The sequence below is a fragment of the Sturnira hondurensis genome, unplaced genomic scaffold (genome assembly GCF_014824575.4).
Source record: "Sturnira hondurensis isolate 20B ecotype Veracruz unplaced genomic scaffold, ASM1482457v3 Scaffold0002840, whole genome shotgun sequence".
NCBI lineage: Eukaryota > Metazoa > Chordata > Mammalia > Chiroptera > Phyllostomidae > Sturnira > Sturnira hondurensis.
Genome location: NW_028075471.1, coordinates 6,682,163 through 6,707,372, shown reverse-complemented (window position 1 = coordinate 6,707,372; position 25,210 = coordinate 6,682,163). Strand labels below are relative to the sequence as shown.

At 38.4% G+C, this 25,210-nt stretch overlaps 1 protein-coding gene across 1 annotated transcript in view; it reads left to right on the top strand.

The window, feature by feature from the left end:
* The window catches only part of FHIT (fragile histidine triad diadenosine triphosphatase), an 825,228-nt gene that overhangs the window by 220,285 nt on the left and 579,733 nt on the right, over positions 1-25,210 (top strand). The gene's annotated exons all lie outside the window — the stretch shown is intronic.

Sequence of the window (25,210 nt, the reverse complement as noted above, 5' to 3'; positions counted from 1 at the left end):
ACCTTATCAAAATGAGATGCAGGTGTCCAAAATGATCTTGCATAGTCATTTTAGTGGACTCTAGTTGCAGCTTCCAATTCAACTTGCAATCCCAAGATTTTTCATTATTTGTAGGAAAACGTTTTAAGCATTTACTCCTCAATATTCAGTTGGCAAGAGCTATTACTGTTATTATTTTTATATTTGTAATTAAATAGTTCTGTAGGCTTATAGTTCTTCTGATCAGTAAATACTACACAGCATTGCCAGCTGGTTATTTTTCTACTATTATGGGTAACAGGGCTGGCTGAGCTGGCAGAATTTCCAGGTCTCCACAGCTGTGAAGGATACCAGCCTCTAAGAATAAAATATTACTTGATGGCATTTTCTGGGGCCCTTCCAAAGGAGTCACTGTGGGTTTGGGCACAGACAAAAGCAAATGTTGGCAGAGAACAGGCCTTTCTTCTCTAGACAGGACATTTTTTTTATCGCTCTAAGTTCATTGCTCAAGGACTTGATTTGGAAGGAAGAGGTAGTATTGAACTGTGCATACACCAAAACTGAAAAACTGTCTTCAGTTTTGGGAGTGATTTTCCTATCAAGATATTACTGGTACAACTTCTAGTAACAAATGGTACCCGAAACATTACCTTAAATGTTCCATCTGAAAGCGGTGAAGTATGTGAAGAAAGAGTTCCGATAGTCTTGATCTCAAGCAAACCACAGTATTTTCATAAAACTCACTCTCAAGCAATTTACAGTATTCACACGGGAGAAATGTCCTGATACCGTTGTCTTAAATATTGTCTGGGATTTACTTTAAAGTAATTTCTCCAGTGGTAGTGAAGGTATATATGATTTATTTAACTATTCCCTGTTACACTTGAAATTTTTTAGGATGATAACTTGAAACAGAGACACTTTTATCCTTTGGTTAATAAAATTATTTGAACCGGATGATGGACTGCTTTCGATCGCAGTTTCCAAAGCATATTAGAATGAGGTTTTAACGCAGCTTATTTTTTAATTAGGAAAATATCTTGAAAGATACTTATGAATCCAGCAGAGTTTTTATTAACTTCCCTGAAACAACCTCAAAAATCAACATTTTTTGTTGTTAGCAGGGTCGGGGAAATCTCTAAAATCAAGCCTTTTGGTATTTCTGCAGTTTCTCTTCACATAGCTTGCCTTTAATTCTTGCCTTTTATAGCCTCCAGAAGTGGGGTAACTTGCAACAGTTTCGATGTTGCACAGCACTTTGCCAAAGAGACCGATTCCTGGGATGTGTTTTCTGTCTGGTGGCCATAGGTGGCCTTCCTCCGTCTGTTTCTGACATGAGGTAAGAATCGTCAGGTAGAATAGGGAAAAAATAGATGCAAAGTGCAAATATTTCTAGCCATTAACTGCTTAGTGTTTACTCTTCTTAATTGCTATTTGTATTATCTGTGTTGAACACATCTCAGTCTGATTACCTAGGTTTTTGGTACTAAAAAAAAAAAAAGCCACCCAAAATGAAAACAGCCTAGTGACTTGGAGACATGTCAGCAGTTTCCAATGCAATGTCTCCCATCGGTAAAAGACACGTCACTGAGGACCTTTTTGAAATGATGATTAATTGATTTTTAAAGGAATTATTCTAGAGGTACGCTAAGCTACTCAGCAGTAATTTAAAGTTGGCAACATGTTACCAGGCCCCTGTCTGCTCTGTTGAGGTCAGCCAGCTTCTCTGGGATGACTCCAGTTGGAGAGCTTGAAAGCAAAGTGCAAAATGCCATCCTTAAAATCGCAGCTGTCACATTAAATTATGTTACATTTGATGACAGGTCACAAGAGAAAGTGATACATGATTTTATAAATACAAGTCACCGAAAGAGTGCTCATTGGGATTCTAGTTGTCCACCATTGTTAGTATAGAAGTTATTTTCTGTCAAATTAACAGAATCCAGGGCTTGTTACGGGGACATTAAAACAGAAAAGGAAAGATTTTCTATTGTGTGTACAGATCTATCTAATGTGGATTAAAATGTGGATGGGAGAAACCATTCGCACTAATTTTAAATTACAGAAAAAAGTAATTACAGCATAAAAAAGAAAATATTATTAATTAGGCTATGAAGGGAATTATGACAAGTGGTGCTGGGAAATTGGGCCCACCTGTGGTGAGCATTTGCAAAATAACTTGGTCACAAAGTTTCTGCTCTGTCTGTGTCACTTCTTGGGCATAGGGCTTTCTCTTGCTTTAATTCCATGTTGGAGCACCAACAATTTCGGGTGAGAATGATACATGTATCAAATCCTAAGAGGAAAGGGCCAAAAGAAGAGTCAAATCTTCCTCGTAGTGTTCTCTCTTAATGTTCATCTTTGTTATCCTTGCTTTCTCTTTATCCTTTCCCCTACTCCCAGTCCAAGTTGTCTGAATGGAGAGAGTGGTGGTTAGGCTTGGGGTAGGAAGAATGTGGGTTGTATTTTTGCCTTTTATTCTTGGTAGCCCAATTTATTTCCTCAAATCCTAGATATGGATACACAAAAGCCAGACAGCTTCCACTTTTTCTTAGCTTTCAGCTTTGGCACATTCCTGCCCAGAGGACCTGAAGACACAGCAGTCCAGCTACCTGAATAAGGCCCAGGACAGATGAGAACAGAGGAGTCAAGAGGGGTAACTGTCAGTGGATAGTGGAATTGAAGTGCTGTCAATTCTCACTTTTTATTTAGGGGATATCTTTTTTGACCTCATATGAGAAGAAAACATAGCAGAGTTCAACAAGTATAGAAGTTGGTGTCTACAAACATGACCTAGAATTTAAGCTCTACTGTGTATTCACTCTGGGCATGTATGTAACTTTTCTGCACCAAAATTAGCTACAAAATAGGGGTTATGATGAATTCCTCGGGAAGGTTGAGTGAAGAATCTTCTTTGACAGAATTTGCTTTAAAAACTAAGAAATGTGAGCTTATTTCTAATTTTCCACCCAATCTATTTAACTTCTTCATTCCTAATCACTTTCCATCATTCTCAACTTTTAATACCTCAGACTATATTTTTAGCTCCTTTGAGTCTTAGTTAAATTAATAGCTCCTCATTCAAAAACAAAATCTTGTGAGTCTCGAAGTACTTTAACTGTCTGCCATGTTAATTTTTTTTATTTTTAAATATATTTTATTGATTATGCCATTACAGTTGTCCTATTTCCTCCCTTCATTCCCCTCCGCCCTGCACACTCCTCCCTCACCATTCCCCACCCTTTAGTTTATGTCCATGTGTCACAAGTTCTTTGGATTCTATATTTCCCATACTATTCTTGCCCTTCCCCCTGTCTATTTTCTACCTACCATCTATGCTACTTATTCTCTGTACCTTCTCCCCCCTTCTCCTCCTCCCACTGCCCTATTGCTAACCCTCCATGTGTTCTTCATTTCTGTGGTTCTGTTCCTGATGTAGCTGTCCTCTTAGTTTGCTTTTGTTTTAGGCATGGTTGTTAATAATTGTGAGTTTGCTGTCCTTTCACTGTTCATACTTTTATCTTCTTTTTCTTAGATAAGTCCCTTTAACATTCCATATAATAAGGGCTTGGTAATGATGAACTCCTTGAATCTGACCTTACCTGAGAAGCACTTTATCTGCCCTTCCATTCTAAATGAAAGCTTTGCTGGATAGAGCAATCTTGGCTGTAGGTCTTTGGATTTCATGACTTGGAATACTTCTTTCCAACCCCTTCTTGCCTGTAAGGTCTCTTGAGAAATCAGCTGACAGTCTGATGGGAACACCTTTGTAAGTGACTGTCCCCTTATCTCTTACTGCTTCTAGGATTCTCTCCTTTATTTTAATCTTGGCCAATGTAATTATGATGTGCCTTGGTGTGTTCCTTCTTGGGTCCACCTTCTTTGGGGCTCTCTGAGCTTCTTGGATTTCCTGAAGTCTATTTCCTTTGCCAGATTGGGGAAGTTCTCCTTTATTATTTGTTCAAATAAGTTTTCCACTTGTTGCTCTTCCTCTTCCCCCTCTGGTACCCCTGTAATTCGGATGTTGGAACATTTAAAGATGTCCTGGAAGATCCTAAGCCTCTCCTCATTTTTTTGAAATCTTGTTTCTTCATTCTTTTCTGTTTGGTCATTTTTTTCTTCCTTCTGGTCTAGTCCCTTGATTTGAATCCCAGTTTCCTTTCCATCACTATTGGTTTCCTGTGCATTTCCCTTCATTTCAATTAGTTTAGCCTTCGTTTATTCCTCTAACTTGTGACTAAAATCAACCAGTTCTGTGAGCATCCTGATCACCAGTGTTTTGAACTGTGCATCTGATAGTTTGGCTATCTCTTGGTTGCTTAGAATTATTGGCTCTGGGGCTTTGGGTTGTTCTTGAGCCATAATGTTTTGGTCTGTTTGCACCTGTTATGTTTGAGGGGTGGAGCCTTAGGTGTTCACCAGGGCAGGGCGACCCAGTTGCTGGGTTTTGATGCTATATGTGGGGGCGGGGTCAAAGAGGGGCACTGGTGGTCCCCTCTACTGCTTCCTGCAAGCTGCTGGGGCCTGTGTGGTCTGTCTCACTGCTTGCTCCTTCACCTGGTTTATCTGAGTGTGAATGTGTGACCACGCTCAGCCAGCTGCCTTGTACCCTCACTGGGTCTATCTGTTGCCACTCCATGCCTGGGACCTGCCAACTGCCACCTGCCCCCTGGGATGGTCTGGCTGATTTTTCCTGTGCAACCCCACTCCACCAACCGCTGGCTCCACCCTTCTTACTGGTCTGGCTAAACGGTTTGTTGTTATCAGACTTCTGTACAGTTCAATTTTCTGTGTTTTGGTTGCATTTTTGTTACTAAAACTTTGTTGTCTTTAAACTTGGTTGTGCGAGGAGGCACAGTGTTTCCACCTACGCCTCCATCTTGGCTGGAAGATGCCATGTTAATTTTAAGTCTTTGTGTTTAATTTGAGAAACAGGGCAACTTGGAGTTTTATAGGATTATATAAATTTTCTTGCTATTTATCAGAAGAAAAGGGTATTCATTCTACTTAAAGAAAAAAAGACTTCATAATAATGTCTCTGTATATAATCCCATAGGGCTCAATACTTAAAATAGTTAAAATTATAAATTTAGAGTTATATATATTTTAACACAATAAAATTTTATTTTTTTAAAGATTTTATTTATTTATTTTTATGGAGAGGGGAAGAGGAGATGGAGAGAAGCATCAGTATGTGGTTGCCTCTTGTGTGCCCCCTACAGGGGACCTGGCCCACAATCCAGGCATGTGCCCTGTCTGGGAATCGAACCAGTAACCCTTTGGTTTGTAGGCCAATGCTCAATCCACTGAGCCACACCAGCCAGGGCACACAATAAAAAAATTTTAAAAACAGCTTTGCATTCAGCACCCAAATATAAAATATTCATAAAGTGAGAATCCCAGGCACTTTGTTATATCTACCAGATTCAAGGACAAAGGTGGTCTTTTCACTACCTTTCAGATCATGCCAAATGATCATCTCCCTGCTCTGCTGGTCAAAGAGCTCTCTCTGCTCTTTGACCTTTATTCATGCAGTTTTTCTTGCAATGACTAGTTACCAAGCCCAAGCCGTGGATGGGGCACTGACCCAGGCACTGTGAGCATTTCCTTGGCAGCTGGACATGTAACTTTTGCCCACCTTTCACCAAAATACCCATCCAGACTAAGAAAAAAGAGAAACTATCACAATACCTACAGTGAGGATAGAAGTCATTCTAATGCAAGAATTTGGAAACAAATGATAACTAATTATAAAGTGAAGAGAGCTGGCTGGAGGCATCATCTCAGAGATGAGCACATAGTATTTCCTACCTTCAATCCAGGAAAGAGATGTCGTGAGAGAAATGTAGCGGCAGGGGGTGGGGGCAGTATAGGAGAGAATAAATATATCATCTTTTTACTTTCATGACATGGATCCTAATGCAGAGATTAGAAGATTATATATAATTACTTATGACTTGTGATAGCAAGTGTTTCCCTATTCTCTGTGCCTTTGTCTCCATGTAGACTGGAATCCCAGGCTTCTGGGGAGTTCAGATATCTGTGGGTTTTAAAATGCAGTGCTGTAGTTGAACAGATTTTAATTTCACCATTAAAAATGCTACTTATTTAATCATAGAAATTAAATGATAATATATTAAGCATATTACCACCCCCAAAGATGTAATATAGGTTTACCAGTACAAACGAAAGTGCCATGTAGACATAATCACCTCAAAACAGCAAAACTCCATGGTAGAATGAAACAAATATGCTCTCTCAATAATTGAGTAATTATTCTGCAGTGTATCATTTTGTATATGTTGACATTTTGCTTAAAACATTATCATTTTGTTTGTGTGTATATATATATACACACATTTTATATATATATAAATATATATTTATATTTATAAAATCTTTGGGCTTCACCTTTTTCATTAGATAATTAATTATTTGGTGTTACTGCCTGTCCTTGGTTTGTATCTCTCAAGGACAGCTAAGTGAGTCTTTTGCCTCTGAAGGGCAAGGCCGCAGAGGTGAACGGTGGATCAGCAGTGTTTGTCAGGGGCACGCAGACAAAGGCTGGAGGCAATGTGCCACAGTTGTAGCTATAGAAACACACGTTTATTAATTATGGGAGAGTCACCAAGAAAGAAAGCCCAATTAATTTTTTGTACTTTTATATTCATATAAATATTGAACTTCAGTTGTAGGTGTGTCTTTTCACTTGGAATCTGTTTTCTTGAGTTTTTAGTAATGATTTAAAATAATTAAGACTACCAGGATTAAAATATAACAATTATATAACTTTCTGTAACAAGATCTCTATTGGCTTAAGTGACAATGTAGGAACAACTGAGTTCAGAGAACAAAAGTTAAAAAAATCATACACTCCCCAAAAGATTTTCAAACAGAAAAGCCTGTGTCAAAGAATAAATTGACATGTTTGCATTTAAAATCAAACCAGAGGTGTCAAAACCCATCTGTTTAGTGAGAATTTCTACTGAGTGATTGGCAACTTTCAAAATCTCCTCTTTTGGAAAAGAAAGAGTGATCCTAAACTTTAAAACAAACAAAAAAAAAAACCTCTAATAGTTCCGTGAAACGTTAAGGCTGAACATGAATAACAAGGTGAGAACATGGCCCACCTGTTGTCTGTGGATAACTTGCACATGGTGCCTGGGAATAAAAGAACTTAAGTCAGATTCTTTGTGCACATCTGCAACCAAGCACAATGTGGTTAATATCAGTCACTGGTGTTTTGATTCACAGCTGTTCTGAAGTAGGGATTCCACTTTTGCCTTGTTGGCTACAAATATTTCTTTGTAGCAGATGGGATTCTTCTTTCTGAGGGGGAAATAAAATTCAAGAGGATAGATGAGAATAAGCAAGGAGCTTGGGAAAACGGCTGGACTAGCATCCCTCCAGCGTGTACTGGAGGTGATGAGAGCTGATTGTCAACAGGAAGGCTGTGTGTGCCGAGCAGCTGTGAGTGCAAAATTCTAAGAAATTACTGCTGTCTGATAAGTTAATTTTCTTATCTTTCATGAGTATAGTAAGTAAGACTTGGATGTAAGAATACTGCTATCAAACATTCTCCTTCATTTTAAGATATGGATAAAAAACCACATGTTGGCTCAAAACGAATCACTCTTCATTTAACAAAAGCTGAAGAGATTTGTGGGAGCTAGGTTCTTATGGTTTTTGAAATTCACATCCAGAAAATAAAAAAGAAAAGTTGGTACCTAAAGAAAATATTTACAGATCAAAGAGCAAAAATCACTCTTTTACATACACACATGCATATACACACATATTTGCTTATGTACTTTATACAGTGATATACATCAAAATGGAAGCATATAAGAATGTACTTTGCACATACATAACAGAAATAGCAAATGTGGAGACTGACAAGTAGTGTCTGCCATGGACTTGGGGAAAGGGCACGTGGTTTGTAATTCCTTTATAAGATGTGCTCGGGGTGGTATTTTCTTTTCTTCTGTTGGTCAAATCCTTTACTTCCAACGTGAGGTCTGGAAAGCAGGCATTGTTATCTCTACTCAGAGTCAAGGAAACTGAGGTCCCACAGCTATTAATGAGTACACCCAGGTTTGAGGTGGGCCTATGGGACTCCCAAAGCCACGTGCTCATTCTACCCCCAGGCCATCTGTCCTTCTGAGGGAAGGCTGACCTTGTGGTCAGTGCTTTATATACCAGTTGGTAATATATGTGCTCTAATAAATTAACACAGTGCTCAGTCCCCATGACCATGCCCCTATTATGTGTCATGGTTTCCTGCATTCAGTGAAGTTGTTCAGAAATGTCATGTATATCAGGCAGAAAACAGCATGCGCCATATCTTTCTTGAGCATCATCTGACAAGTGTAGTAACTAGAAATCTTTACACCATTTTCCTGAATTCAATTTGGAAGACAGAGTGTGTGAGGGATTTTTCTATCAATTCCAGGTACAAGAAACAATCTGGTATATATAGTTCAGATGTTAAGCTATTGGAATTTTTCAATATTTTGATGCTTTGTAGAGGCAGTAGGATCGAGTGTTTTGCAGTGCAGTCTGTTGTGGAAAATCGAGTCCAAATGGTCTGTCATATACAGTTACAATGTTAGGCAAGACTCCAGGAAGTAGCAATTAATGGGAAAGGTATACTATTGCCCTGCGGTGGAATGTGGTAGAATCTAGTCAATTTCCTATGATTAATCTTACCAATTCAGAAGATATTTATGTTTGTTTGTGGAAGCCCCTCTACAAAATTTCCATCTTACCTCTTGCTTCAGTATAACTCTTTTTCCAGGACTCAATGCAAATGGGAAAAAATAACTTTGTTTTGGAATTATTTTAATAAATAGCAATTTGGATATATGATTTTTCAAACCGTTAGAAATGCTCAGAGTCAACAGCAAAGTGTGATTTTGTACCTCAAGGTCCACTTCAGAGTCCTTACAGAGAGATCATGGAGTTTGATTGTACCTAGTGACCAGAAATGCAAATAGTTTTCTGTGTGGGGCTTCAGACACTCCAGTCCCTCCTACTCTCAACGTGTTCCGATGACCCCACTATCTTTGGACTCTTGGGAAATCCTTGAGACATCCCATATTCTGGTCTCCCAGAAAGCCATTAGTGTGTCTATTTCATTTCAGTGCTCTCTTCCAGTATCATAACCCGGGGTTTTTGCCATAGTTTTTGGCATAGTTTTGTAGCCTTGTCATTTAGATTACACTTATTTGTGTTCAGTATGACCTACTGTGCTATGCATTTTCAAAATTAATAATTAGTAGCAGAGGAATAATACTTGTATTTGTTAAGCATTCTTTTAGTCAGAAATTGTGTGCACCAAGAATTATTCAGGCATTATATCATTAAGTTTTGCAGATGAGGAGTCTGAAGCAGCCTGCATGCTCACATAATGAGAAAGTAGTGAAGCCACAAAAAACTTTCGGATTCCAAAGGCAGACTTTTAACCACTATCTGACAAGTTTAACTTTCTAATGTTGCTTCATCTCTTCCTAGTGTGTGAGAAGAAACGGAAAATGTGTGCACTGTGATTTTCCTTACCCTTGATAAAAAAGTATTTATTTTTTGTAGCATCATGATTTATCTCTTGAAGGAGAGAACAACGTCTCTATTGTGAATTTAGCCTAAGAAGAAATGTTGCCAAGCCTAGCTTCCTCTTTTAAAAAAGCAAGACCGTAATTCATCAGTGGTGAATTTTGCTTGAGTTTTAGTCCTTGTGTGGCTATGGTAAACAGAAAACCAGTATATATAAGTGGAATGTCTGTAAACTTACTTTACTTTCTGTCTATATCTCTCAATATAACTCACGAGCTTGCCAAGTGGACAATGAAAAGTTCCTTTTGTTTGGTTTGACATAGGTAACTGCAGTGATTTGATTTCATTTGTTTTGAAGTAGTCCTTTAGTTGTATTATAGTCACGTGCTTTTCTCTACCCCATTCACTTCTCTCTTTTAAAAAATTTTCTAGAATGCTGATTATTGCATGTTGCTGTCTTATGCAGTTGCTCTGTAGGACTTTCTGCAATGATAACAATGTTCAGCACTGAGTAGTAGCCACTAGCCACATGTGGTTATGGAGACTCAGGAACTGAATTCCTAATTTTAGTTAATTTAAATGTGCATAGCTGCATGTGGCTGTTGGCTACCATTTGGACAGCACACGTCTAATTAGGTCTTGACAGGCAAAGGGGTTCTTGACCATAATAAAATGTGATAGGGGTCTTGAAATTTGTGAAAGAATTTCAACCTGTTATCAAGTGTCATCGAGCAAAGACAATTGACAATTGACTTTAACAATGGACTTTCAAATGTTTTCTTCATAGTCCTCCCAGAGACAGCTATCTTCTTATCTCCTTTGTACCTTGGTAAGAGCAAAAACGGTGCTCACCTCTCCGGTTTTCCATTTGGGTGGTTTTGTACAGGCCTTGAGTAATCTACTTGCTTCTGAATCAGCCCAGTGTGAGCACTTTATCTTGGCCATATTAAGAGAAGAATGGCAAAGTAGCCAGCCAGGAAGCAGCCCAACTTGGTTCTTATACCCAGAGTACACACGAATTCACAGGTTGCTGCTGGTGTGATGTATGTGGAGTGAGCTCACGGAGAATTACTTTCCTTCCAGATTGAGTAGTAATACTTGGTATTATGTACAAAAGCAGTCTCTTGCTCGTACAGGCAAACAGCTGTTAGCTGAAAAATAATCATTAAAATAGAAAGTACACAGTTTTCACGTTTTCTGTCAGATCTATCAGAATATGTTCTGTGTTTAAATGTATATGTTTCATCTGAAATAAGTGGTAACCTAGCATATTTTTTAAAAGTTCTTCACCAGAAATAGGAGCATATTTTTTATCCCACTACTACCCTGCAGAATAAAATGGTAATCACAAATGTGATTTTAAAAATTTTCAGTAGCCACATTAAAAAAGTGAAAAGATATAGGTAAAATTAATTTTAAAGTGTTAATTCAACCTGGTATATCTAAGATACTTAATATGTAATCAGTATTAAAAATTAATGAGGTATTATGTGTTCTTGTTCTTTATGATGAGTCTTTTAGATCCAGTGTGTATTTTATACTTATAGCACATGACATGGACTAGCTGCATAGCACATCTCAACAACGACATGTAGCCCAGGGCTCCCAAGTTGGGCATGCGTGCGGATCTCTGCACTGCCTGGTCCTTACTCAGGGTGTATTTGTGAACTGTGTTTGGACTTGTGAGAGTAATTGCCACAGGGGAGGATTAGCAAATGCCCAGCAGAGATGATCAATTCATCTACTGCACGACCTGTCATCAGCCCAGTGATCAGGAGGGAAGACAAATATACAGTAATATGGGACCATTTGTGAAAAATAGTTATGGCTTAAAATTTTACTAGACACTTTTGGTGTGTCAACTTTTTCTTGCTCAAATTGTGACAACTTCTGGTGACATTTTAAATTCTAAGTTTGAAGAAATTTTGCATTTTTGTCTCTATATCAATGCATGACTCATAACATTCACAATTTTCTTATGAACTACTTTTCTGTTAACATTAAGAATCAGAGATTGTCTTGTATGTGTTACTTGATTTTTTCTTTTATTCTTATAAAACAAAAATATTTCTGCCCCAATTAACTTCACCTAGCACTTAAAATGGCCTTTTTAGTACACCTTAATATTTTAAAATTCTAAAATCAAATTTAAGTCTTAAAAATAAATACTTTGCATAGGTTTGTTCTACAGGGCAATTTTTAATTGTTGTTACAAAGATGTTTAAAAAAATTCTGTTCTTGACATATTGTAACAGTTCCTTGAATGTAAACAGAAAAAAAGGAACTATTATTCACAGACTATATCTATGTTGCCACAAATATTCACTTGGTTTAATTAACATTTTTTAAGTAAAACACTTAAGATATGAAAATTTAGCTTAAACTCCCTGGCTGTTTTGGAATTATGTAAACATACTTATATAAACTAGAGGTTTTGGATTCTACTTCATCATCATATCTTTGAATCTTGAATTTGCTGCTTTTAAAATTTCTGTAAGCCTAATTTTCCTTAAGAGTAAATAACATAACCTGTCCAACTTAGGAACTGTTGTCGTGTGGGTGCGTGCGGGCTGTTGCGAGCACTGAAGGTGGGGTGTCTGAGTGGGAGAGTTGCTATGAACAGTAAACAGAACCTCTGTGTCACGGCAAACATTATAATATGTATATATTATACATACTTATAAATGGAATATATATATTTAGTAAGTGAATAAAACTTGAAGAATTAAACATGTATTACATACATTTCTCATATATATATATATTTTAATTTTCTATAATTTGGAAAAATTTGTCTAACAAGTTAAGAAGCTTTTAATACTTATGTGGCTTGAAATAACAGAATTAAAGTTCAAATATGTCTTTTAGGGGGCAATTTCCTACGTGTTTCAGCACAACTCTTTTTCCGGAGTGAAGTCTGGGCTATGAACCCGCTGTATGTACCACCTGTCCCCCCTGAAGCGTGGTGTCGGTGCCTTAGGGAGGGCTGATGGTTTCCCATCGCAAATGCTACCTTTGTTTCCCCTTGACTCATAGGAGAGCAGAAGCACAATTAAATTGATCTTAAATCACATTTAGCATTATGTATTGATTAGATACAAGTGCTCTGAAGCAAATGTCACATTATTCAGCTCCAAAAAGCATCTGAATCGGATAAGAGAAGCAATCCGAGCTTTCATTTCTGTTAAGTAATTCAGCTGATGTTAGGAGTCATGAAAGTGAGGTGCATGTGGCTGGTAAATGGCTCTCAAACCTCGTTATTGACATGCAGCCTTCAATTCAGTTTATTAGCTTGTTCTTTTTTCTCATTTATATTTTATTACCTTGGAATACAGTCATAGGATCCTGGAAATAGAGTTTTCTTTAAATAAAATGTTCTTAAAGTTTTTAAAGTATTTCTTTAAGTGATGTCTAGGTGCAGACACAACGTCGGCCAAGCCAGGTTTTGTGATAAGCGAGTTGGCTGCGATAGCATTTTCATGGCTCTAACTTGATTTCCATCATCTTTGTTTCGGAGAGCAAATTCCTGGTTATGGTAGAGGCGGGGGGAATTGAGGGATGGGTGAAGGGAAGCAGTTGGATATAAAAGCCTTGTGCAGCAGGTCCTTGAATCACATCATTTTGTTATAAAGTTGATGAGAAAAATTGATTCCTGGCTGGGCCCACTCTGTGGCGCTTGCACGATCTCCCCGCGTTGAAATGGGTTTTCTCCGGGGACTCTGGTTTCCACTCATGCCAGCTGCTGGGAAAGGCTCCAGCCGCCCTGAACTAGAATGAGTGGGTTGTAAAATAATTATCTTACTTGTTTTATTACTCTTTCTGAAATTTATATGTAGTTCACATATATTTCAATGTTTAATATTAAAAGTGTTTTGGATCTTTAAATAGAAATCTGGTGGCATTTTTGTGACTGGAAAATGCCTTAGGAACATAACACTTGTTTATGTCAATTAGCCTGTGGTGAAATTGGTTTCATTATACTTTGTTTTGCTTAAAATTGTGGTTTTTAAGAACCTATCTATTGTGTTAAAGGAGGACTTACTCTGCAGGAAAGAAAGGAGGTAAGTATCTGATAGAAACATAGTATCACGAATTGGATATACCTAACAACAGTAACCTTTCTTCTCTGTACACAAAGGCCTCCATTTCCATTACATACAGGTTAGATCTTTTTTAGAACTTCAGCCTACTGGAACCTTCAACAGTGGAAAAGTACATGGAAAGAAGAGAGGGTGAAGAAGCTATAATTAAAGGTTCACTGCACTCCACATGAAGCTCCATGTACAGATTAATCACATAGCCAACAAAGAGTCATGCATCACTGAAAATGCAAAATAAATCCAGCTAAACATATTTTACCTGAAATAGGTGTTTACCATATGATGTGTTATCAACAAAGGCTTGAATAGAACAGGCGTCTATTTCACCCATGGAAAGAACAAAAGATGAGTCAGGACAAGCCTCTGAGAGATGCAGAATAAGTAGGAGCTGTCTGGGCTGATAAGTATGGAAGGGCATTGCTGGCAGAATGAACAGCACATGCAAAGGCCTAAGGGTCAGAGTACTTTGTGAAATCCAGTGTGGCTAGAGCACAGAGGAGAGGAGTAGCAATAGGTGAAATGGGGAGGTGAACAAGTCTTAGATCATGCAGGGCCTGAAAATCTGTGGTAAGGTATTCAGAGGATGCTGGTGGCAGTATTTGGCAGGACTTGGAAGAGTTTTTAATAAGGAGAGCTTGAGATCATGAACAATAAAGCTTAGTTAGTCCTGGATGCCTTTCAGAGGATTATGGGATGCAAGCAAGACTGGGGGCTGGAATTTCTGCTTTAAAACACTCACCACATTGGCTTTCTGTTTTCCAAGGTACTCAGGTCTGTTCCTGTAGCCTAAAGCCATATATAGTCTACTCTTGGCATTAGGTGGCAAGATGAAATTGTAACAGGTGTAAATAAGATTTTGCAATCCAGCTCTGCAGGCAACAAAACTGAGATTGATGTATTTGTAATCTTCTTTTTCTGTAAAGAACACAGAGGTGAACAACCTTGTACATACACCTTTTAGGCACTTTTCCAATTATTTCCTTAGGATAAATTCCTATAAATATCTTTGGTATTTTAGGGCTTTTGATATAGATGGTCCCAGAACAATTTGGATGCCTGCAATCATGGTAGACAAACAGGAGCTGAGCACTGTAGCAGTGCTGAAAGCGCAGGTGCAGAAATGGAGTGTGCAGTGAGCAGTCATGCCTGGGCAGGCACGCTCGCCTAATTTTTCTCTTTGGACTTTTTTGTACCTCGGGTTCTCTTCCCTGGTTGCAGTAAAACTCGATTGGGTGAGTACGAAAGTCTGACGGGGTGTTTGTCTATAATGACAAGTGCTTGACTGTAGCAGCAAATGATGAGTGGCCCTGGGGAGACATCACCACCCACTTGAGAGAGATCCATGAAGGGTTTATGACCCGTTTGAATCCTGATCGAGCATCACTGTCTTGACCCTTGGGGAACCAATTGTCTGGAATACGTGCTCTGTCAGTCTGAGCAATGTGCTTAGAATCCCTCCGAACTGTGGGAGCCGTTGTAAAACACAAAGTGAATTTTCAAAAAGACCTAAAGATCGAAAATATTTTATTGCCACATTCCACAACCATGTTCACAGAATATATTGATGAGATCATCAGAGCCTACCTCCAATATGTTCACTTATCATGTTCAGCTATAAATTAATATTTGAAAGTACATGGCAATGCATTTTTTATTTTGATCATATGAAAAATGATTAAATGGTCTTTCTTTCTCTTTTTCCCCTTGTTTACAGTAGGAATGTTTATTTAACCCAATATGATACAAAAAATTTAAAGATCTATTAAAATGTAAACACATACACTATCCTCACTAGTAGCTACATAGTGTGTCTAATCTTCTGAGCTTTTTCTACTGTGTGTGGAGGGGTCGGGGTGTCAGAGGAGGTGAAGCATAGAAAGGTGAGAGGGAAGGGCAGGTCACTAGGAGGGCTGGCTTGCTTTGTTCTCACAGCCCCGCTTTGATTGGGTGCCCCCTTGAGGCAAGGCAACAATGCAGATGGAATAGCTGTGTAGTCTTAAGGTTCTGTACTTTCTGCAGCTAGTTACCCACTAAGTCCTAGCTCATTTACCGTGCATCAAATTGTCCCTTGGTTAAGAAGGAATGAGCTGTGCCTGCCCTGAGCAGCTGGGGTAGAATCGTTACTGTAGTTAAGATAAAACACTGTTGTGCTAAGTAGAAGCTTTGGCTGGTGATCCATATTTTCTGTTTGCTTTTCTCTCTGCTCATGAAGATGGTCTTGTTAAAATCCCCTACTGATGACGTGGATCAATCACAGCGGCCTCTGGGTGAGGAACAAGGTATTTTTCCATATGCGGGAAGCTGCTCTTGGCTGTTTTTAAAAGCTAATGACAAGAACTCTCAGCTTGAAAATGGTAGTCACAAAAGCTTCATTAAATGTTAAAATGGTTAGCTAAACTAAAAAAAAAAAAAAGTAGGAAGACTCTTGTGTACCTAAGTACAGGAAACATCAGTATTGCTCATTGAACAATCTATTCTACTTTGAAAAGAGCAACTATTTGTCATAGTACTTGTCCTTGAGCTGGCAGTTACCTAATTGAATGCATATGAAATTCAAAATACTTACTAAAGGACAGTGATTTTCTTTGGTTATTTTTAAAGTTGTTGAATGAAAGAATTATGTTGAACAGATAATGGATGGATTCTTCCATTGTGCATAGAGATCCTGAATTGACTAATCATGCCATGGTTATTCATCAATGTGTTACCTCATAATTTAAAATTAAAGACACCATTTTCATTTATTGCTGACTCTAGCGGTATTGTTTCCACTTTTTGAAGGTTGTAACCTGGGTGGGAAGCTGCCCCTAGAAAGGACTGATCTATAAATCAAAACAGAGTTTTGGCCGGGGATTAGGATATATCCTGATCATTGTAATCTATGTACAGAGTATGGGATTTGAGATTTTCGTATTTGTACTCAGCCAGGATGATTTTGCTTGTATTATAATTGATCGATGTGTTCTTTATTCTGCCACTGTCCCCCACGGCCCTGCCTCACTCTGTGTTCAGTTTCTGCCCCATTCTGTCCTGGGGACTGCTCTGCTGAGGCTGTCCTGCAGGTTGACTGACATGGCTGTTAGGCAGGGAAGCAGAGGACTAGAGCAGAAGTCAGTCGGGGGTCTCTTTCCTGCTCTTATCCTGACTGAGCTCCGCAGCTGGGAGTCGGCAGTGGCTACCTGTGCTGCTTGCCCTTCCTCCATGCTCAGGTCTCACAGGCTGTGCTGTCATCCTAGCCGCCCCTTGCTCTTTGCAGCCTTGGGATGCCGTGGCTTCTGCTCTTGCTATTCTCTGTGTGTCCTGTCTCCCTGTCTGCTCTGTTCCCTGCCCATCCTTCGGGCCTTAATCTTTTAGTTATAGTCTCTTCATCCGAAACATCTCAGTTGGATTCTGCTTTCTCTGGGAATCGAATTCAGTAGCAACAGGTCATTCAGTCAGAACATTGTAGTGGGTTTCAAACTTGGGCTTACAAATGCACATTACTGGGTGCTAACCTTTGGGAGAAGCCTTCACTTAATCAGAACTGAGTCCCAAGAATGGTGGTTCTAGTATGTTGAGGAGCTCTGGCCACTGAAGAAGTTAGCATGCACTAAGTCCTTGATACTTTCTTTCCCTTACACATCTGTGAAATATCCTCATTGGAACAGGAGCGAATTGCTCTTCTTTGTTTCTTTTTCTCCACCTTCACATGTCTGATGCAAATAGAATGTTCTTATCCAAAAATGAAGCTGAGACTAATTGGTGACAGGTGCTTGTTCTCCTTCAGCAGAGACTGTCTCCAGTCATTCAAAACAAACTGCATGTTTTACTCATCTGCCCTGTTTTTAATATCACTTAATACATCTTACATTAAAGCAATAGTAATCGTTGTATTTTGCAAGAGTTTGTTTTATCTGGGTGATAAACAGGACAGATGGCTGGTTTGGGGGCAATTACATTCATTTATTCACTCACTTAAATGTTTTTTCAGCACTTACTGTATGAAAGGCATGGTCAGGATAAGGGTTGGCAAACAGCAGCCCTGGGCCAATCTGGCCCTCTGGCTGTTTTAGTCAAAAAAGATTTTTTTTTAAAGATTTTATTTATTTATTTATCTTTACGGGGGGGAAAGAGAGAGGGAGAGAAACATCAATGTATGGTTGCCTTTCGTGCATCCCCTGCTGGGAGTTGGCCTGCAGGGAACCGGCCCGCAACCCAGGCATGTGCCCTGACTGGGAATCGAACCTCGATCCTCTGGTTCGCAGGCCCGCGCTCAATCCACTGAGCTGCACCAGCCAGGGCAAAAAAGATTTCTTGAAACAGGACCATGCTTATTCACTTACATACTGTCTGTGGCTGTTCTTGCTCCACAATGGCAGAGTTAAGTAGTAGCTGCCAACAGAAACTGTACGGCTTACAAACCTGAAATATTTACCACCCAATACTTCACTGGAAAAGGTGACGGATCCCTGGACTAGATCCTGGGGATATATTGTAAATAAGGTGGGCATCATCCATTTTAACCTGTGCTGGGAAAACAGCAGGGAGTGGGGAAAGCCCGAACCCCTTCGCTTGTGGAGGGCATCTGGCGGGGGGGACAGAAGGCAGAAGGGAGAAGAGATCTATAACAGATGGTGTGTTAGAGTACGAGTGTGAGGGAGAAAACAAAGCCAGGAAGGAGGGTGTTGTGAATGAAGGGTGCTGTGCTGTCCCTAGGGTGGCTGGGGAGAGCTCAGTAGTGAAGGAGGGACTTTAGCCTCATTTTCCTGGCATTTGTTTTCAGCGTTTTCTGCTTCTTACTTATAAAATTAACACTGCCGGATTCTGTCACATTTAAACCTGGAAGGTAAAGTGTTATTTTTCAGTTATTGGGTTCTTTCAGTGATAGGAAGCTGGTGGGAATCATGGGGGTGTAGCTCTGGTCTAGGGACATTCCTCTGCCAGGAAGCATGTTCACCTGTTTCTTCCACAAAGGGCAGACGTGGGTCCTGGCACAGGGACGTTTTACTCCAGCTCCATCCCTCAACGTATGGGTGGTTGTTACTGCTGGTAACTCTTGGCAAAGGCAGAGAGTCCTGGTGAGGCAGACTGCATTTCCTCAATGTGTAGCAATTAGCAACTACTGTGAGACGGGGCTGGGATGCCTGCAAGACAGGATGTTAGAGAAGTTATTGTTAGTTGATGTCAAATTCTTACCTGTTTTAAATGATGTGAAGCACTCACACTAGATATATTTGCATCCTGTTCCCCTTTGATTCAAAATTAAAGTAGAAACCTACCATTGTATGGCTGATGATTGCATACATTTGGAAACATTTCAAGAACAACTGTGTAGTCCGAACTGTAAGTACATTCAATAAAAGAGTAATATAACATGATTTTCCTATAAAGCAAATCTTCTTCCTGGTTCCTTCTGCTCTAATAAAAGTCCTCTGTGTAGGGCAAGGGACACGGAGTCAATTTTATTTTGAAGTGGCTATTATCAATTCTATTTCTGGTTTGGTTTGTTATACTTGAAATTTCTCATAGTGCTGGAAATTTAGCTACATATCTACAAATCCTATTTTAAACAAAATTTAAAAAATCATTTTTAACAATAGAATAAATTTAGAGAGATGAACTTCAAAAAATCCACTCTCAAGGCATTTCTATTGCTAGATTATTATTCTGTAGCTTTCAATAATTAGATTTCTAAAATGCAAATTTAAAACAAAACACTTTTGCTAAGGGAAAAATGTATTTAAAAAATTTCACGTCTTAGTTTGTGCTTACAGATGTGTAAAGAATCTATTTTAAATATATTAAGCCACATCGAATGCTCATATACTGCATATTATTTAATTTATCAAAAGTTTCCAGTGACAGCCTAAACTAAATACGAGGCTTCAGGGGTTTAATAATAATAATTTTATTAGGAAGCATCTTGCCTTCTAAAACCCCTCTGGCTACTTAACAGAGTGTAATAAAATGTGATTATAAAATATGTATCATGCCTTCATATTTCCCCATTTTCAGCATGTGTTTTTCTTTATTTAATCATGTATAAAAAATGCATAGATGAATAACATGGAAATACTCTAGTTTGCTGTTTCACTCTCTCTATATAAAGTGCTGACACTTTCACAAATATTAAGAATGAGAATTAGAGGGACATATTAACATATTAATAGTGGAAATAATCTTCTCACCTTTATATAACTTTTGGAGTGAATTTATAAATAACTAGAATGCTCATGATTATCAAATGGGCCTTACTGATGCCTTGTATTCAAAGAAAAAAAGGGAAAATCTTCTTTTAATCCTTTGAAGGTAGTAGCACAGTAACCAGGTTAACTTAAAAAGAAAGAAAAGAGGCAAATGCCAAGATTTCATCAACCAAAGAGAGCGAGAGGGAGAGAGAGAGAGAAAGAGAGGAATGTTAAAGGTAATTACTATAAAGGAAGCAAAATGTTAATAAATAAAGGATAATCCTCAATTAATTAAATCAAGCCACAAAGTGGCTTCATTTGGCTCTTTTGCTATTTGTTTGCCACTGTGCTTAGCAGTTGGGAAGAAGAAAGAGTCGATCTTCCCCTGCTTCATCCCCTTCCAACCAGAAAGGCTGGGATGTCAATACCACTATTCTAGCCGGCATTCTGGCAAGCCCGGGAAACTTGCCCCTTTCCCTCCTTTCAGTCCTTCTCATTAGCCAAAGAGAAGTTTTACCACCTTCCTAACACTTGCTAATATTTCTTTTTTAAATTTTTATTTATTTAATTGTTGTTCAAGTACAGTTTTCTGTCTTTTACTCCCATCCCAGCCCTCCCCCACAGTGCTCCTCACCTCCCTCCCATTTCCACCCCCCTTACTTGTTGTCCATGTGCCTTTTATACTAGTTTCTGTAAATCCTTCCCCTTTTCCCTTGAAATTCCCTCCCCTCTCCCCTCTGGTCACTGTCAGCCTGTTCTCTATTTCAGTGTCTTTGGTTATATTTTACTTGCTTGTTTAGGTTCCTGTTAAAGGTGAGATCATATGGTATTTGTCCTTCAACACCTGGCTTATTTCACTCAGCATAATGCTTTCCAGTTCCATCCATGCTGTTGCAAAGGGTAGGAGCTCTTTCTTTCATTCTGCTGCATAGAATTCCATTGTGTATATGTTCCATAGCTTTTGGATCCATTCATTTACGGATGGGCACCTAGGTTGCTTCCAGCCCTTGGCTATTGTAAATTGTACTGCTATGAACATTGGGGTGCATAGGTTCTTTTGGATTGGGGTTTTAGGATTCTTAGAATATGATCCTAGCAGTGGAATTGCTGGGTCAAAAGGCATATTCATTTTTAGTTTTCTTAGAAAATTCCATACTGTTTTCCATAGTGGTCGTATCAGTCTGCAATCCCACCAACAGTGAACTAGGGTCCCCTTTTCCCCACACCCTCTCCAACATTTGTTGTTTGTTTCTTTGTTTATGATGGCCATTCTGACTGGTGTAAAGTGGTATCTCATGGTGGTTTTAATTTGCATCTCTCTGATGGTTCTCTGATGGCCTTTCCATGTGTCTCTGGATCCTCTGCATGTCCTCCTTGGAGAAGTGTCTGTTCAAGTCCTTTGCCCACTTTTTAATTGGGTTTCTTGTCTTCTCAGAGTGGAGTCATGTAAGTTCTTTGTACATCTTGGAGATTAAACCTTTGTCTGAGGTATCATTAGCAAATGTGTTTTCCCATACAGTTGGTTGTCCTTTTATTTTAATACTGTTTCCTTTAGCCGTTCAAAAACTTTTAATTTTATGAGATCCCATTTGTTTATTCTCTCCTTTATGTCCCTTACTCTATGGGACATATCAGTAAAAAAAGTTGCTGTGTGAAATATCTGAGATTGTTTTGCCAATGTTCTCCTCTAGGACTTTAATGGTGCCACGGCTTATATTTAAGTCTTTTATCCACCTTGAATTTATTTTGGTGTATGGTGTAAGTTGGTGCTCAAGTTTCATTTTTTTGCATGTAGCTGTCCAGTTCTCCCAACACCATTTGTTGAAAAGGCTGTCTTTACTCCATTTTATGTTATTGCCCCCTTTGTCGAATATTAATTGACTGTAGAGAGTTGGGTTTATTTCTGGGCTCTCTGTTCTGTTCCATTGGTCTATGTGCCTGTTTTTATGCCAGTACCAGGCTGTTTTGATTACAGTGGCCTTGTAATACAGTTTGGTATCAGGTATTGTGATCCCTCCTACTTTGTTCTTTCTCAAAATTGCAGCTGCTATTCAGAGTTGTTTATGGTTCCATATAAATTTTTGAAGTGTTTGTTCTGTGTCTGGGAAACAGAAGAAGCAGAAATCAAGAAATAAATCCCATTTGATGTAGCAAAAAGAAAAATAAAATACCTAGGAATAAACCTAACCAAGGAGATAAAAGACCTGTACACAGAAAACTACACAACACTGAAGAAAGAAATCCAGGAAGACACAAACAAATGGAAACATATACTGTGTTCATGGATTGGAAGAATTAACATCATCAAAATGTCCATACTGCCCAAAGCAATTTACAGATTCAATGCAATACCTATTAAAGTACCAACGGCATATTTCACAGACTAATATTTCTTTTAAGCGAGTTTGCTTAGGCCCCAGGCTTACAGCTTCAGGCATAGATTCCTTCCAGCAAGCTTTACGCTCATTTTGTTTCAAGGTTAAGAGGGTTAACTATCTCTACCAAATGATACTGGTTTTCCAGTAAGGGTAGAGATATAACATTTCCAATTAAATCAAAGTATTTAAGGGCAAGTTGAGCAGATGTAAAGAAAATAGGGATCAAATGGTAGAACAGCAGGCACAACTTGTGACTTCTAAAACCATGGCTACCCCAGGTGAGTGCAGCCTCTTGATGTGGGGTTTCAGACCACGGGGCCCTGGGCCTTGCTTCCAGCCGGCAGTAGGACCGGGGACAAGCTATGTAACTTCTCTGTGCTTCACTTTCTGCATCTTTTGGGACACTGACTTACTAGGGTCTCTCTAACAAAACGTGAAAATGTCTTGCCCTCAGGAAGTACTCAAAATTGCCCAGTAGAAATCTTTAGTTCCAAAATTCTCATTTTCTCTTTATTATCCATGTAATTGACACTATGAAAATAATTGGAACATTGATTCTGGCTGTGAGAAGGCTGGAGGCAGGCCAAGTGTGGGATTCTAAAAGGGTTGGGTTGGCGAAAAGTCTGCTTGTTTTTTTCCATAAGATGGCTCTAATAGTGCTTAGTGGTCATTAATTTGAAACAATTTTGTTAGATTGCATTGTGATAGCAATCATATCAAAAAACATCAAACACATTAAAAAAACATCAAAATTAGTGAATTTTTGTGTAGCTATTTAATATTGAAGATGAAAGAAAGTATGCAAAATTTTTGGCATGTGATGATTTACCTTTCAAATATGGTAAAAATGCAACAGAAACACAATAAAAGATTTGTACAGTGTATGGAGGAGGCGATGTGACTGACCAAACGTGTCAAAAGTGGTTTGTAAAGTTTCATGCTGAAGCTTTCTCTCTGGACAATGCCCCATGGTTGGGTAGACCAGTTAAAGTTGAAAGTGATCAAACTGAGACATTGAGAACAATCAATGTTATTACCATGTGGGAGATAGCTGACATACTCAAAATATCCAAATCAGTAAAGTTATTGGTAAAAATGAAAAAAATGTCTTTTATTTTATGGAAAAAACTAAATGGACTTTTTAACCAACCCAAATAATGCATCACATCTGGAATTATAGGGGCTAAATTCTAATTAGTGCCCTTGTTTTCTAGCTGAGCAATCTTGGAACAGTCAGTGTACTTCTCTGGACCTTAGACTTCTTGTTAACAAAACAGAAGGATTGGTTAAAAAAGAGTTTGAGTTGCCTCCAAAGTCAAGAAGTTGGTGCTTCTTTTGAGCCTTTTGATTTTGACATTAATTGGGTGTAATAAGCCAATTTTTCCTGGACATCTTTGCCAAGTTAATACAATGTCATATATAGTAACATGTGAATGCACCTTAACATTTTAGGCACGTCATCTATTTTAAGTGTTTCTGATATCATTGTGATGTAATGTTACTACAGAACAGAAATTTCAGAAGTTCTAACATACTCTAGGATCTCTTGAAGCAGAGTAGGAGTAGGTGTCCTCCTGTGTCCCAGGAGCACACCTCATAGTTACTTGGAGATGGGCAATAAAACAAGACAGAGCGCGGGCTGTGCCTGGACAAGTATGTTTTTAAAAAATCTCCATGAGAATTTCTACTGTGGCATTGGATTGAAAAGTGCTCTTAGATACCTATTTTGTAGGAAGTCCTTGGATTCCAGCAATTTTCTTGTAGGCTTTGGAGTTCTTCTGTCACTTAGTAGTTCCATACTCTTGGGCAAGTTCTCTAATCTCTAAAGTGGGGGTAATGACACCTCTCTTTCAAGTTACTATAAGAATTAAGTGAGGTATTGGCTGTCCATTCTTTGTCAAGTGCCACATGGCAAATGCTGTGACTGACTGTGATTCTTGGTTGGGGAAGCCCTTCGACTACAGAAAGAAGAGGACCGAGCACGTGCTGGGTGTCCCTGATCACAGAGATGACAAGTTAAAAGACCTTTCATAATTTCCCTAATTCTCACTGAAATTTGCAGCTTTGCTTTTATTCTGGCCATATCATTAGATTTAGTGTGAAACTGGACATGTTTTATTTAATACATTAGTCAAATGGATGATCATTATGATTTGGATTTCAGTTGAGTCCTCAAGGCAATATTTGCTGATAAAGAAATATTAGGTAATTTGAAAGAATTATCAGAAAGATTAAAATATTAATGTTTCTCTTTCAAATTTGTATCTCCCTAATTATAATTATCTGTCTTTTGTGTTACTTATAATTTTAAATTTATAGCACAAGTTTTATAGAAATCTGTGTGTATTTTAATTTGATTGCATGCTTTTAGGTCAGTAACTTTATCATTTTTTAAAAAATAAAGATCTGTGTGAATGTCTGAAATTGATACCAACAAGAACAAATGTGACATTCATAATATACATTCTTTCTCCCAGTATAGTGACTGGGCAAGGCTTAACACTTGAGTTTAAATCAGATAGAAAGCATTATTTTTCATGTGCACCTACTAAAATGGTACTTTCTTAAAGATTGTGAGGTGATTAAAATTCTAGGAAAATTTTTCATCTCTAGTTAGTCATTTCTGTAACTTGTTATTGCTTTTTTTGAGTTTACTTAAGACATTTAAATCTAATTTTGAGGTTTTATACTGAAAATATTTTCTTACCCACCACTCAATCACAGTAACATTGCCGCTGTCTCCCCAGCTCTATCTCCAGCCTTTTCCTTTTGCGAGTATGCTGGCTCTGGAACTTTATATAAGGATAGACCAAACTAAAATGATGGGTAAGCTTAAAGCTGTAATAATTCTTGTGTATATTTAAACAACATGAAAATATGAATAATGGCTGATTTTCACTGAATTTGAAAGGTTTGTTTTAAATGGTTTAACTTACAATAAGGACCCGGTGGTGCATATATAAAGTCACTTTAGAGAGACCTTGTATAACCTGCCATTCTCTGGAGCACTTTTATTTCATGGTAACAATGCCCT